Source organism: Dasypus novemcinctus, chromosome 17 (assembly GCF_030445035.2).
Source record: "Dasypus novemcinctus isolate mDasNov1 chromosome 17, mDasNov1.1.hap2, whole genome shotgun sequence".
In the NCBI taxonomy this organism is placed as follows: domain Eukaryota; kingdom Metazoa; phylum Chordata; class Mammalia; order Cingulata; family Dasypodidae; genus Dasypus; species Dasypus novemcinctus.
In genome coordinates, this window is record NC_080689.1 from 35,220,751 (window position 1) to 35,235,919 (window position 15,169).

General features: G+C 44.8%; 1 long non-coding RNA gene across 1 annotated transcript; it reads right to left on the reverse strand.

The window, feature by feature from the left end:
- Positions 1 to 1,130: 1,130 nt before the first annotated feature.
- On the reverse strand, positions 1,131 to 9,657 carry LOC139436748 (uncharacterized). Its single transcript, XR_011646096.1, has 2 exons — positions 2,424 to 9,657; positions 1,131 to 2,025 (listed from the first exon to the last, which is right to left on the reverse strand). It is a non-coding gene; the product is annotated as an uncharacterized lncRNA (long non-coding RNA).
- Positions 9,658 to 15,169: the final 5,512 nt, after the last annotated feature.

A 15,169-nucleotide genomic window follows, 5' to 3' on the forward strand; every position in this document is an offset into this window, starting at 1 on the left:
AACTGGGCCCAAAGCCAGCTTTGCACTACACTGTGGAAGGGAAACCTTGAGCACTCCAGTTCCCTATCAATCAAATGGGGGGGTCCACAACATTTCCTGAAGTACCTTCTGGCTGCCAAGCAACTCAATGAGAGTTTAAAGGGATTCAAAGATTATTCCTGCCTACAAGCAGCTTATAGTTGGTGAGAGGATGTCTTTCTACCTAGAATACTGAGGGCAGAAAGTAAGATGCACTCAAAAAAGATAAACCCCTCTGGGAGTTCAGAAGAAGAAACTTCTCTGGAGGAGGAAAAGTCTGAGAAGGCTGGCAGGCATGGTGACACTTCAACTGGACCTGCATGGATAAGCATGCTGAGAATGTACAGCAAGGGACTGAGGAAATGAGGTACACAGAGTGACAGGGTGCTGACAAGCAGGAAAGAGTAGTTTAGTTGGGCTGGAGCCTAGAGGGAATGAAGTAGACAGAGTATAAACAATGGGCAGGGGGTCAAAATTTACCAGAGAATAAATGGGGGCCTCTGAGGATTCTTGAATGGGACAGGGGAGCAGAGTTTGGCTTCCGGATAACCAATCTGACAGCACAGTGTGGAAGTGTGAGGAGGGGCAAGACCAGAGCAGGAGAAAGCAGGCCAGGTCAAGGCATGTGGCAGTGGACATGAGAAGAGGACGCTAACGCCTGCCTCCTCCAACTCCCAAGTAACTCAACTGCTGTGAAAAAGCATTGTAAAGGGGACTTACAGAGACGTTAAGATTCCATCAAGTACTCCTTGGGTCTGGGTTAACTTTGGGATTGTGGTTAACAAGAAGAAGTCACAGTCAGCCACAAAGCAAACTCCCTGAGGGCAGGGTGTGTTTTATTCGCATTATTCCCCTACTAGAGCCTTAGCCGGGAATACTAAGCCCGGGCCTTTCCTGGGGCTTACAGACTGGCCTAAGGACAGCCAGAGGACCTAGATACAAACACAAATACCTGACCTACACATTCACTTCCTAAAAGGTGAAGAGATTCTGTTAGATTACAAGGGCCAGTGATTTCTAAGGGGCCAAATAGCCCATAATCCCAAACCTAGAGCAGAAAAGAACAGGAGCAGGAGCTGCTGGTCACACCTTACACACACGGGCACCCAGGCTCAGCTCCGAAACTGTCACTTGTAGTCAACTCTCTGTACCTGGGGCTGGGAGGTAGAGGTGCTGCAGCCCTTCTCACTCATCCTAAAAGGCCCAAGAGGGTAGGACCTTGGGAGCATGCAGCCCCTACAAAGCTTGGAAAAATATCCCAAACCATTTTGCCCATTAGTCGCATCACCTCCCACGACCCCCTTCCTAAGAGGACAATGCTCATTTGGATATATAATTTCCAGGGTGCTAAAAAGTAGCATCTAGACTTAACAGTAACATCATAATGCAATCGATTTTATTCAATGATAAGGAAAAAAGTTCAGTATAAAGTAAACGAAAAAGAGCAAGCTGCAAAAGTCTGTAAATAATACTTCACTTTTGTGAAAAAAAATGTATATTCCACATTCAGAAAAATGACTAAAAACGGTCAGCAAAGATAATCTTCTGAGTCATAAGTATGGGCGATTTTGATTTGCGTCTTTATGCTTTTCTATTGCTTCTAAAATTTCATACCAGAAACATATTTTTTCTTTACAAAAGTAGAATAAGTTAATAAACTAAAAGCATGTCATGTAATCTATCCCATAATTCTGTTCAAATACCATATGGAGGATTGTGGGAAGATGACGCCAGACTAACAGGCAGAGCTGAATGATCTCACAAAAACAACAGGGAAAGAGCCAAAAGCTGTCTGAGGGACATGTTTTGGGGGTCAGGGGACAAGGACAGTGCTACACAACTCCCAAGAGGGTGAGGGACAGAGAGACGAAGAAGCTGAAACAACAAACATGAGTTAGCAATCCCCCATGACAGCTGGAAAGGGCTCCCTCTCCCACCGCCAAGATATTAAGCAGGGGTGAAACACCTGGCTCATTGCAGTTGACCGAGAGGATAAAAAACATCCACCTGGGAAACGGACTTTGGCCCAGTGGTTAGGGCGTCCGTCTACCATATGGGAGGTCCGCGGTTCAAACCCCGGGCCTCCTTGACCCGTGTGGAGCTGGCCATGCGCAGTGCTGATGCGCGCAAGGAGTGCCGTGCCACGCGAGGGTGTCCCCCGCGTAGGGGAGCCCCATGCGCAAGGAGTGCGCCCGTGAGGAAAAGCCGCCCAGCGTGAAAAGAAAGAGCAGCCTGCCCAGGAATGGCGCCGCCCACACTTCCCGAGCCGCTGACGACAACAGAAGCGGACAAAGAAACAAGACGCAGCAAATAGACACCAAGAACAGACAACCAGGGGAGGGGGGGAAATTAAATAAAGAAATAAATCTTTAAAAAAAAAAAAAAAACAAAAAAAAAACATCCACCTCCCTGTCAGCTATTTCAAGGAAAAGGGGAGGGGGGTCAGATGCTTTTCTTCAGTGAATTTGGCCAGCCAAATCCAGAACACAGAAAAGCTGAGACTGAAACACCTCTGTGGAAAGGTACACTGACAAGTACCATCTGATGGCCCATCTGGAAACTGCATTGACAAAAACCGCTCTCTGTATCCAACCCCTGGGAGAAAATCTGCTTGCTTTAAACTGGGCAATTTTAAAGACTGAGAATAAGATGAAACAAATATCAAAGAAGAGCTGTGGAAAAAAAAAAAAAAAGGCAAGAAACAGAAATTAGCCATCAGAGTAAATGCACCAACATATTCAGATGCCTAGACATCAGCAAAAAATTACAAGCCATACTAGCAAACAGGAAGAGATGGCCCAGCCAAAGAACAAACCAAATATCCTGAAGAGATATAGGATTTAATACTATTAATCAATGATAATCACATAACACTTCTAAATCACTTCAAAGAATTTAAAGAAAATACGACTAAAGAAATAAAGGCTATTAAGAAGACACTGGGAGAGCATAAAGAAAAGTAACAGACCTTATGAGAATGAAAGAGACTACAGGATGAGATTAAAAATACATTAGAGGCACAAAGGAGCAGATTTGAATTGCTTGAAGACAGAATTAGTGATTTTGAAGACAGAACATCTGAATTGGAAAAGACAGAAGAACAGAAAGAAAAAAGAATGGAAAAAATGGAACAGAGTCTCAGGGAATTGAATGACAATGTGAAACACACATGCATAGTTACATTATTGGTGTTCCAGAAGAAGAGAATGGAAAAAGGGCAGAAAGAATATTTAAGGAAATAATGGCCAAAAACTTCCCAACCCTTATGAAGGACATAAATATCAATATCCAAGAAGGACAACACACCCCAAAGAGAAAAAATCTGAATAGACCAAGCCCAAGATACCAACTATTCAGAATGACAAACATCAGAGATAAAGAGAGGATTCTGAAAGCAGCAAAAGAAAAGAAAAGCATTACATGCAAGGGAAACTCATTAAGATTAACTGCTGACTGCTCATCAGAAACCACAGAGGAGAGAAGAAAGTGGTATGACGTATTTAAGGTACTAAAAGAAAAACTGCAGGCCAAGAATTTTGTATTCTACAAAGCTGTCCTTCAAAAATGAGGGTGAGGGTGGCGGACTTGGCCCAGCGGTTAGGGCATCCGTCTACCACATGGGAGGTCCGCGGTTCAAACCCCGGGCCTCCTTGACCCGTGTGGAGCTGGTCCATGTGCAGTGCTGATGCGTACAAGGAGCACCATGCCACACAGGGGTGTCCCCCACGTAGGGGAGCCCCACGCGCAAGGAGTGCACCCCATAAGGACAGCCGCCCAGCACGAAAGAAAAGTGCAGCCTGCCCAGGAATGGAGCCACCCACGCAGAGAGCTGACACAACAAGATGATGCAGCAAAAAGAAACACAGATTCCCATGCCGCTGACAACAACAGAAGCAGACAAAGAAGACGCAGCAAAATAGACACAGAGAAGAGACAACCAGGGTGAGGGGAGAGAAATAAATAAATAAATAAATCTTAAAAAAAAAAAAAAAATGAGGGTGAGTTCAAAATCTTTACAGATAACAGGGAAACGGACTTTGGCCCAGTGGTTAGGGCGTCCGTCTAGCACATGGGAGGCCCGCGGTTCAAGCCCTGGGCCTCCCTGACCCGTGTGGAGCTGGCCCATGCGCAGTGCTGATGCGCGCAAGGAGTGCCCTGCTACACAGGGGTGTCCCCCGCGTAGGAGAGCCCCATGCGCAAGGAGTGCACCCATAAGGAGAGCCGCCCAGGGCGAAGGAGGGAGCAGCCTGCCGAGGAATGGCGCCGCCCACACTTCCCGCACCGCTGACGACAACAGAAGCGGACAAAGAAACAAGACGCAGCAAAAAGACACAGAAAACAGACAACCGGGGGAGGGGAGGGGAATTAAATAAATAAAAATATTAAAAAAAAAAAAAAATCTTTACAGATAACAAAAACTGATAGAATGTTACCAAAAGACCAGATGTGCAAGAGACACTAATGGACGTGCTGCAGCCTGAAAGGGAAAAACAAGGGAGATTTGGAGAAGAGTTTAGAAATGAAGATTATTAGGAAGGGTAAACTAAAGAATAAGAAAACAGACAATAGAATTGAAATGAGAGAGCCAAAGGACAAAATGGATGAAGTAAGTAATGCTTTTACAGTAATAACACTGAATGTTAATGGCTTGAACTCCCCAATAAAAAGACACAGACTGATAGAATGGATAAAAAAGTATGAGCTGTCTATATGTTGTCTACAAGAGACGCACTTCAGACATAAGGACACAATCATATTAAAAGTGAAAGGTTAGGGAAGCGGATGTGGCTCAAGCAAGTGGGCTCCCATCTACCATATAGGAGGTCCAGGGTTCGATACCCAGGACCTCCTCATGAAGGCAAGCTGGCCCATGTGGCAAACTGGCCCACGCAGAGTGCTGCCCCATGCAGGGGTACCGGCCCACGTGGAGAACTGACACAGCAAGATGATGCAACAAAAAGAGACAGAAAGAGAAGCAGCAGACCAGGGAGCTGAGGTGGCACAAGAGAACAATCGCCTCTCCCCCACTCCAGAAGGTCCCAGGATCAGTTCCCAGATCTGCTCAATGAGAATACAAGCAGACACAGAAGAACACATAGTGAATGGATATGGAGAGCAGACAATGGGAGGGGGGGGAATAAATAAATAAATCTTAAAAAAAAAAAGTGAAAGGTTGGAAAAAGGTATTCCATGCAAATAGTAACCAAACAGGAGCTGGACAAGATAAATGTAAAATAACAACATTATAGTATATGAACAATAATTACTCAGTACAAATGGCAAACTGTTCCTATGATCAGTATTCTGTAATTTTTTCATACAAAATAAACACTTGCTTTTAACTGAGGAGGCTGGAGAAGAGATATATTTTTGGATACTTTATTTCATTTTTCTTTAACCCTTTCTTATTCATACTCTTTAATTAAAATAATCTATCTGGATCAATAATGATTTATAGCATGACAACTGTTGAACAAGATTTTGAGATTTCCTGCCTCATAACATTATGAGTTGGCAAACTGTTATCTCCTGTAATTCATTCCAATAAGATGTGAAGAATTCCAAAATAGGAATTTGATTATATAGAAAAGATTTATGGTCTAAATGGAAATTAAATAACTAAATCAATAATTTATTTCATTTTTAGAGATTATGTCCAATAGTTAGAACTGATATAAAAATAGAAATGTCATAATTAATTTCTGTTATATTTGAATTATTATTTATATTTATAAAGGTTTGTTGCTATGCTATTTTTTATAATTGATTATATTAAATCTAACCTGGCCTTGCACTCTCATTTAAAATTTGTAATTTCTTTCAATCTATTTTTCTACTTATTCTACAATTTTACAATAAAGGATTTTTTATCAGCTAAAAAAAGTCAGTAAACACTTTGGATAGATTGTATGGTATGTGAATATATTTCAGTAAAACTACTTAATAAACAAATAAATATTTGTACAAGAATAGCCAAAAATAGCAGCTATGTACAGCAGGGGAAACAGAGAGACTGAGGGGGTGAGGAATTTTGTTTGTCTGTTTATTATTATTATTACTGAAATAATGAAAATGCTTTAATAATAATTGATTGTACACTTTGGAGAAACTGTGCTTTACTAATATGCATCTATAAAATTGATTTGTTTAAAAACAAAGAAGAGTTGGGGGAAACTATACCAACTATAAGATATGGACTATAGTTAGTAGTAATATTTTGATGATACCCTTTCATTATTTGTAACAAATGTTTCAAAACAATGTAAAATGTTGGTGGTGGGGAGATGTATGGGGGCCTTATATGAAGATATGCATGTTTATTTTGTAAATTCACAAATTTTACTATACACTTATTGTTTATGTATATTCATGTACAAATTACATACTTTAATAAAAATTTTAAAAATGAAAAAAAAAAAAGTATATAGAGATGGTAAAAAGATTTTCTCATCTCCAGGAAAGAATTCAGGAATAGCTGGAAACTATACCTCTATTTTACCAAATGGGAGTGCCCAGGCCCTAACGAGGTCACTGCCACCGTATCTGGAAGCAGGAAAACAAGATTTTTTGTTACCCTTAGGAGGGACTGACTAGCCAGGCCAGGGCAGAACAACTTGTTCTGACCACACTTCTTAAGAGTTCTGGGACAGGTGGAACCAGAGACAGGAATCCAGGTCTCCCCAAGCCTTTGTCTAGCAAGCCTCCTCTGACTCCAAGTGTGCCTTAGCACCTGCTCCCCGTACTCCCCTTCAGAAAGTTCAAGTCCTTTCACTTATAGCAGCTGTGACCACAATCTTGAAAACTGCCCCTTGCTAACTAAGCTCTGCCAGGGCGGGGCTGAGAACACATTCCCAGTACCTAGCAAAATGGGAAAGTACCCCAAACCCTTCATAGACGTGCTGTTAAGTTTTCACATCACTATAACTGAGGACAAAAACTTGTTTTTGGAGATGTCTATTAGATAGATAGTTGAGCTGGGTGGTCACTGAATCCATGGCACAATTTTCTACAACTAAGTGACTGGATGCTTGGTATGTAACACCAAACTGGTGTGAAAACAGTGGGGATTGGGGGGCAGGAGGATCCTATTCAATAGCACAGAAAGCAAAAGTGATTAACAATATGGTAACTGTAGGTGCAAATGATCCCTTCTTCAAGGGAGGCAGGATAAAGATCAAGATCTATTAATTTTGAACTCATCCTATTTTGGCTTGCTATTGCAGGTTTCTAATCATTAGACTACAACAAAAAACAAATCTAGAAACAGGAGAAAATCCCTCTTGAGCACTGCAATAACAGGGAATCTGCCACCTAACAAATTAAAATGGTCACATCCAAAATGAAACACAAGCAGCTCACTTCTGCCAAAGAACAAGTTGCATCATCCACTCCCCCAACCCCCCCCCCCCAACCATTTAGTTCAAGGCCATGAGCAAAGAGCCTGGCAGATAAGCCCCAGCAGTTTCCTGGCTCACCTGCCTTCTTTGAGAAATTATAAAGGACAAGCTGGAAAAAAAATCTCTGAAGGAAAAGAGATTTCTGCAGGGACTTCAGAACACAAGAAATGCCTTGACATACCCCCTCCCTCACTAGGAGAAGCCTCAGTCCTGGGAGGGGAGCACTGGACCATCATCAGTAGCGGACCCCCCACCGTGCCCTGACTGTATCAGAGCTTGAAAGACAACATCTATGTTGTACGAATGGAGCACTATGCCAGCAGAAGCTGAACTCCTCAGCTTAGTTTTCAAAGTGCCCCCTTGTCTGTTCGGGTATGCCCTGCCAACCTGGATGCTTCCCACTGCACCCCACCAAAAGCCAGTCAAACAAGCCTCCCGTCACTGCTCCAAAGGCCTCTTCACTCCCCCTGGTTCCATCTGTCTGTCCATCCTCTTCCTTCCAGGTCCAATTCCAAGGCCACCTCCGGATTCTTCTAGCCAACACCAACTGAGGCTTCTCATTTGGCCTTACTATACAGAAACATGTTGTCTGTTTCCTTCCTAATTAATCTCTGAAGGTTGGGCCCCTCTCTTCTCTGTCTTTCACAAACTCATTCTTTAGCGGACCTAGGGATAGCACACCTTCACCTCTTAATCAGGGTGGGGTCTTAACAAGTAGTGTTGGTCCCTATCACAGAAGATCTGGCCTAAGCTGGAAAAATAACTTCCCCTTGGAAGTTTCCACCAGTTTGGCCTGGTTCACCCTTCCCTCACTGTCTCCTTAGTCCTATCAGAATTGAAGAGTTTGGAGCCAGCCTTCTTCCCACAAAGACCACAGCAGCAGCTGTTATTAGCTTTTCTCCCAAACTGGGGGTCCTCAGTTAAGAACTCACACTCAAGGTATCCACACTCATCAACATCCAGACATCCTGTACCCAGAGCCAATGCTACAAAAGAATAACTATGACCGGCACTTGCCCATTTACTGTTGTCAGGGAACTGGATTAATGCAAGAAAATAATGGAGTTCCTAAGCTAAAGAAACCTACATAGGTTGGGGATTGAGAACTGGTTCTTAAAAAGCAGGTATTTAATAAAACCTGATTTAGTCGTTCATTTGGGGAGCCCAGGGAGCTTCGAGTCGTCATTTATACATTTAACAGCCTGGAACTGCACAAAGTACTGAGGACATGTCTGTGGCCCACACTTAAGTAACACATGAAGGAATAAAAACGATTTTGTTTAACCAAAGAATGGCACCTTAGGCAGGGGGAACATAATGTAATGAACACCTGACCCCAGAAGGAACTTGGCTGAAGCCAAGAATTGTTAAGAGTTTCAATATGGTTGAAGACAGTTTAGTGGAGAAGAATGAGTCTAGAAAAAAGTAAAAGGATAGGCCACGAAGGGCCTTGCAAGGATTGGAGAGCTTGGAAGAGCAACAGGAATCCACGCAAGGACGTTAAGGGAATGGGAGAAGTGTCTGCTGACATAATCAGATTTGTGTTTAAGACCCTGAGTCTGGCTTCTTTATACTTAAGAAACCTCACAGGCTCAAGAAGAAATGCAGGGGACCAGTTAGGAGGCTACTGAGGTAATCTAGGAACGAGATGACGGTGGCCAGGAAGTGGGAGAGTAACGGACAAATCCGAGGGGGCTCTGTGATGGATTAGATAAGGGAGGACAAAGGTGAGAGGGAGGTGAGAATGACGCCCAGGTTTCTGGCTTGGGCAAAAGGGTGCTATGCTCCAAAGGGCAATTCTAGAGGCAGTCAGCTTCCCCCACCTTCCCACCACCACCACCCCTCACTCCCCGTACGGGCGGGCCCTGTCTTCTGCCCCCGAGAGAACTGAGGATACCCGGGGCAGAAGGAGAATGACGCCCGGGCCGCGTGCCTCAGAAGCTGGCCGGGGCAATGTCCATCCACCCTGATGGCCCCACAAGCAGGTCCTGGGATCCCCAGGGGTCAGCGAAGCGGGCAGAGATCGACGCCGGCCGGGCCCACCTGGTTGCAAAACCCCAGGTGGGGAACGAGACCCCACCCAGACCGCTAATTCCTCCCACCCGGAACCCGAGGCCCCAAGCCCCCAGAAAGGCGTCCGCATCTGCCCCAGGAGGACGCCAGCATTCCATTCCACCGCCTTTCTTCCTCAGAGTGAATTACGACCCTCAGAGGGCGCGGCCCCGGCCTCAGCTACTCCCTGGTTCACTCACCCTCGCCGTCCTCACCGCCAAACCACTTTTCCAGACGCGAAGCCCTCCAAGATGAGCCTCACCAGCTCCCGTCCTCAAACGCTCTTTCTCCCCGCGCGACCCCCAGGCCTCCCACCCCCTACACCTCCCCGGTCAGTCCTGCGCACGCGCGCCCCCTTCTGCCCGCCCATTGACGCCGCGGGGCCCCGCCCCCTTCCCGGGGCCGGACGAACGGACCGCTCCGGCGACTCCACGTGTAAAGGGTCCGGGCCAGCAGTGACCCTGCAGACGCAGGTTCTGTACCTGCCCTCCCGGGGGACGACCCTCGGCGTGAGCCCGGCTTGGGCCGCGGGAAGCCTGACTGTTGCTAGGCAACCGCGGAAGCCCCAGGACGTAACCCGGCGTAGGACGTAGGTCGCGGGCCCGGTTGGACGGGCTTTTCTAGCTCCGCCCCCTCCCCCGCCGTCACGAGTGCCTGGATCCTTGACCTGCAAGTTGGAAAGAAAGGTGGTAGGATACCGAACTCCTCTTCCTGCACAGTGGCCAGGAGACGCTGGCACTTCCCTGTGAGTGGGGAAGAGTGGCGCTGGAGTCTGCCTTGGGCCGTCCGTTTCCAAGATTGACCACTTCCAGGCTCTGCTTGCTCGGGGCCAAAGAGCCGTAACATCCGCGGTATCCATTCGCTCCCCTTGGCGAGTCCCAGCAAGCCTTTCTGGGCGGCTCAGTTTAGACCCACCCCTTCCCAGGCACTTCTCCCTCCCCTAACCCTCTTTCCTTAATTACTGGCTTGTTTTAACTTGGGATTTTAAAAAATTGCTATTTAGCTTTTCACTCGTTTAAGCCTAACTCTCCAACCACACGAACGTGTCCTCCAGGATAGGGACGTTTTTTAGGGATACATACACCTCTGCAGTACCTGGAATGCTTTGATGCCTCCAGTGTTCTAATGAGAATGGGCTGGCTTGAACGGCTACAGATGGGGCCCTTCTGTGACTCTTCTCAGGGACACTTCTGCCTGGGTCATTGGCATCAGCGTACAGACATGTTGTAATACGGCTTACCGTGACCAACTCCTCTCCATGCCTAACTTCTCCGTTTCTCTGTAGTTTATAGCAGCTATTAAATAAATCTTTTGAAAGATAAGTCTGTATTTGCAGTCTCTGGTCCTTGTTCATTTTATTTTGAACGCACTCATCAGACTTTCGCCCCCATAACTCCACGGAAAAAGCTTTTGTCAAGCTCATCACTGATACCCACATTGCCAAATCCAACGGTCAGTTCTCCCTAATCTTACTCAACTTGTCCGCACTACTTGACGGGGTTATCACTCCTTCTATGAACACTTTTTTCTTTTCATTTTCTGTGATACTGCACACTCCTTGCCCTCCTCCTGCCTCCTTGGCAATTCTTTCTTGCGCTGTTTTTGCTAGCTTCTCATCCTCTGCTCAACTTGTAAATATCAAAGTGCCCAGGGTTCTGCCGTGATCTCCCTATTTTCTCACTCTACTAACTCTCCTTACGTGATTTTGTCTAGTTCCATGGCTTTAGATACCATTTTTATGAAGATGAATCCAAAATGTATACCTCTTAACAGTGACCTCTCCCTATAATTCTTAATTCCTCTAAAGAACACCCTATTTGACATACGCATGAACATCTAACTGGTATGGCAAAATTAACATGAATCCCAAAATTCTTGACTTTGACCCCCAGATCTGCACCTCTCTGAGTCTTGCCCATCTTAGTAAAAGCCACTGCCATCCACTCAGTTGTTCAAGGCAAAGTTCTAGGAATAATTCTTGCTCTCTTATTCCTGTACCTTTAGAGCTAGTCCTTTAGCAAATCCCACTGGTGCTATCAAAATAGCTCAAGTCCTTCCACTTCTTTACACTTCTGCTGCTACTATTCTAGTTCAGTGCTCCATCATCTGTTACCTAGATTACTATGAGAGCTTCCTAAATTACCTCCTTATTTCCATTCTTGCCCTACTCTAGTTCATGAGTGTTTAAACCATTTCAAGGTGGGTGTTGTGTAACTTGTAGCTGAAACCATTCCTAACAGGTAAATAATTTGGTACCAGAAGTAGGATGATAAAAACAAACACTGGGACAGATTCAATGGTGATCCCAATCATAAACCTCTTGGAACACTAAGGGGTGGGTTTTCCTACTCTTTATAACAGAAGCTGCAGCAGTTTGATGTAGTTATGAGTTCCAAAAATATATATTGGATTATGTTTGTAAACTGGTCTGAACCTGGGCATGATTAAGTTATGATTAGGGCTTTGATTGGGCCACATCATTAGGGCATTGAGTCCCCGCCCCTTGGTGGGTGGGGTCTCAGATAAAAGGCATGGCAAAGGACAGAGTTGAGGGTTTTTGATGTTGGAGTTTGATGCTAAAGCCTTAAGCTGGAGCCCTGGGAAGTAAGCTCATAGAGGAAACAAAAGCAAGCCCCAGGGAAGAGAGAAACCCTGAACCCAGGACAAAGCAAGCTCTGGGAAGAGAGGAACCTTGTATCCAGAGAGAAGCAAGACCCTGGAAAAGAGGAACCCAGGAAGCCTGAACCTTTGCAGATGTAGCAGCCATCTTGCTCCAGTATGTGAAAATAGACTTTGTTAAGGGAAGTAACTTATGCTTTATGGCCTGGTATCTGTAAGCTCCTACTCCAAATAAATACCCTTTATAAAAACCAACCAATTTCTGGTATTTTGCATCAGCACCCCTTTGGCTGACTAATACAGAAGCACTGAAATGCAAGCCTAATTTATAAGATTCTTCACAAGGAATTAGTAAACTTTGCCTTTTTTTTTGCCATTGGATATTTTAACTAAAACTTTTGAGATAATCGGAGGTTTTTGTAAAGAAATTATACAGAGACATTGATACACTTTGCCCAGTTTTCCCAAATGATAACATTTTGCAACACTATAGTGCAATACCACAACCAGGATATTTCTACTGATAATATTTGTGTGTGTATTAAGCTCTATATACTTTTATCACCTCTGTAGTTTTCTGTAACCATCATCAAGGTCAAGATACTGAACAGTTCCAAGAGAAAAAGATCCCTCTGTTTCCCTTTTATAATTACATCTCCCTCTCCCATGCTGCAGCCCCCTACACTGTTCCTAACCCTGGCCACCACTGATCTGTTCTCCAATTTTAAATTGTCATTTCAAAACTGTTATATAAATGAAATGATACAGTTTGTAACCTTCATGGTCTGCTCCTTCACTGGGCACAATTCCCTAGAGATTAATCGAGATTTTTGCGTGTGTCAATGGTTTTTTCCTTTTTATTGCCATATAGTGTTCCATGATATCGATGAACCACAGCAAGCATGCCCTTTATTTTCTCTTGCAGTGTATAACCACTACATTAAACAAGCACAACTAGAATGAAGTGATCAAGATCCAACTATTTTTAATCCCACTATCCCTTTGTAATGTATTCATTGGAGGTAAGTTTTCCCCCTTCCACTAGAAGAAAAAGATGCAGGTTCATGGCTTTCCTGATGACTCTTAAGAAAAAGAAAAACTTATGATCACTGTATTTGCAAAACACTGTAATTTCTAATTTAGTAATGAGAAACTTCCAGTACAATATATTTATTATTCACCTTCAATCTATTCAAAGGCAAGACTCCCACCCCCCACCCCCAACCCCCATTAAAAATGGAGAATGTTTGCAGGTGGGCAGTCTGCCTTTGGGGAAGTGTTGTAATTAGCTTTCTCTCTCAATTACTGTTCCCTCTTCCTACAGCTGTTTCTGACCAAACCATGCTTGAACTGGGGAGTGGAGCCAGGGGAATAAGGAAGTTCTTGACTGGTATAATCAGAAGATGGCTTCACCCCTTCTGGATCTGGCTAATGTTCAGTGCTGATTCCCTCTTGGGTGCCTTTGGGAGTCCTTTTGGGTTCCACTACTGGGCTCTCACTCCACTTCCTCTTTTTCAGCTGGTGTCTCCTGGACCTTTCTCAATATCAGGTTTCCCCTGGCTCTCCAGAAGAGACCCTTTTGGGCAGGATCCCTTTTAAAATGATCCCAAGCTGACCCAGGGTTCAAGACTTGGGTAAAGTTTGAGGAGAGAGGATCATGTCCCCGCTTCCAACGGCAATTTCCAGGAGATGGCAAGCCCCGTAGGGTCCAATATGGGACCTAGTGGTGGAAAAGCAATACTGAGGGAGATGTCTGCGAATAAGGGCCAGGAGAGCATCCTCGAAGAATTCCACAATCCCTAGCATGGTTCGGGAAGAGAAGATGAGTTCCCAGTCCCTCCAAGGAGATAAGGTGTGAGAGCAGAAATTAACCAGATGAGCCCTGGTGATTGCAATTAAGAGAATGCAAAGTATGTTTACTTGACAGGGAGCGGCTAAGGCAGGATTTTGTGCGGCAATCACAAAGGGTGTGCTTTCCTGAGCTTATTTGCCCTCAGACCCAGTCCTTCCCCTTCCCCTATTGTGTCATGTGCCACGGGGAGTGGGCCCCAATGGGTTGCACTTCCTTGCCTCTTCCCTCAGTCTTACACTCACCTGTAAGAGAGCAGAGGACAGAAGGAAGAAAGCTCTTTCTACGGGCAAGGGAGATTCAGTGAGCTTTAGGAATTCTAGGCAGTCTTCATCCAAATCCACCTAGATTTCCCCATTCTAATTCCTGCAGTCCCATACGTTCTCAGTTAATGCTGTAATTTTCTCATAAGTAACATGGTTAGTGTAAGAAAATTCTCTGGGCCAGAGTCGAAAACAGGCTTTATTGGAGGAAAGCCTGCCGGGCGGTACTCTCAGGTAACGAGAGGAGCGCGCGCTTTTCAGGCCGTGGGGAGTTTTTTATAGGGCAGGTGGGCTTAGCTGGCGTGGCTTGATAGGTTCATATAAGCAGGCGTATACAGAAGCAGAAGTTTGTGGTTATCATGCAGAAGCAGAAGCTTAGGCTCGGTGGCCAGCCAGGCGGCTTTCTCCTATCTGGCTCGGCGGGCCAGTGGTTGTGGGGGAGGAGAAGAGGGGGTAGGGTGAGAGTTATACAGTTAGTTTGTAAATGCATCTTATATTGTATCAAACACTGCATCTAGGACAGTTTGAGTCAAGAATTTAAAATTCAGAGTTAGTCATTTTTTCAAAGTTCTCCTGTGCTTAAAGCTGTCAGAACTATCCAGCCAATCCCACATTCCTTGTATTCTTTCTACTTGTGAAAACGACCTATAACTTCACTGTTCAAACACATATGAGAACCTCTGAGAGTCCAGGAAGACATTCCAAGCGGTCCACAGGCATGGGTAGTTTTAAGAATTACTTTTCAGGAGCTCACTTTTCATATACATTCTTTCCTAAAATAGCTCTGCCTGATAAGGACTTGCTTTAGAAGCATCATGCCACTTATCTTTCCTACCTTCCCTGTCACAACCATATTTTTCCCATTTACAAATTGAAACCCCATCCAAATTTTATGAAAATGCACTGTCCCAGGATTTAAAAGGCTCAGGTAAGGAAGAAGGGACAATTCAAAATACTGAGGTCAGTAAAAC